Here is a 1125-nt window from a genome sequence, read left to right on the forward strand (position 1 = left end):
TACGGTTCTTCAGCTGTCATAACATTATCATTTAACATCATTTATCTTCAAAGGGATGGCAGTGAATGCATAAGGATCTTTCTACTTGTTCTTTGATTTGGTTCGAACACCATGTGAAGCAACAAACTTTCCTGACTTTTATCTAGAAATACCTATAGATAAGAGAGATGACACCTAGAACATACACTGGACTTCTTCATGACATTAGAGGGTTCCCTGAGCATCTACCAGAAGGAAATTAATCTTATTAATATGTTCATAGGACTCAAAGAGTTGTCCTTTTAGAAACAAAGCCTTGGAAGAAGAATCTAAAAGGGGCTCAGATTGTCTTTTGAGGCTGACACAGACAGTGGACCATTAGCAGAGTTGTTTTTTTTGGAAGAACCCCATGTCATTCCATCGTAGAAAAGCAACAGGATTGAAGTGATACAACTTGGGATTTGTCAAAGGAAATATTGAACAATCCTGGGGCACCAAAAATGGCACTTGGAAAGAGAGGATGTGACACTATTCCATTTCAGGTTATGTAATCCTTTCACTCAGGGTTGGGTGACATCAGTTTGTAAAAAGCCACTGAATATCCCCAAACTGACTTTTATAAAACAGTAACAAGTGCCTCCTCAACCCTCAGTAATGCCATGGAGTTAGGAAGAGTCAAGGGTAAAGCCCATACTTTTCTAGTGGGGGGAAAATTGTATGTGTGCAGAATTTGTAAACTCTTAACATAAGCAATTTATCTTTTTACCTACTGGTTTTGGACTCCTTGAATATGTTTTTAAATTGAGATATTTTATAGATTCGTAAAGACATACATCTTAATGCAGTGCATGTTCTATTGAAAGCTCGGCTGACTCATTCTGCCTTATATTGGATTTAGGAACTCAGGGGGGGCAGTAGATGACTTTTTTCTTCCAACAAAACTATAGCTGACATGGCAGTGGAAGACCTCAAAGAGATTTGACTGCCTGCAGCGGGCAAAGGTATTTTAATCCACCAAGTAGTGGAAGGCAACATTTTCATATTACATGATTCATTTCAAATAGTCCTAACTTGATAGTCCATAGAAAAGGACCAGCTGGTCAAGCCAAAGTAGGACACCAGTCAGTGTGGCTGCCCAGAATGATA

The sequence above is a fragment of the Bison bison genome, unplaced genomic scaffold (assembly GCF_000754665.1).
Source record: "Bison bison bison isolate TAMUID 2011002044 unplaced genomic scaffold, Bison_UMD1.0 scf7180017848166, whole genome shotgun sequence".
Lineage (NCBI taxonomy): Eukaryota > Metazoa > Chordata > Mammalia > Artiodactyla > Bovidae > Bison > Bison bison.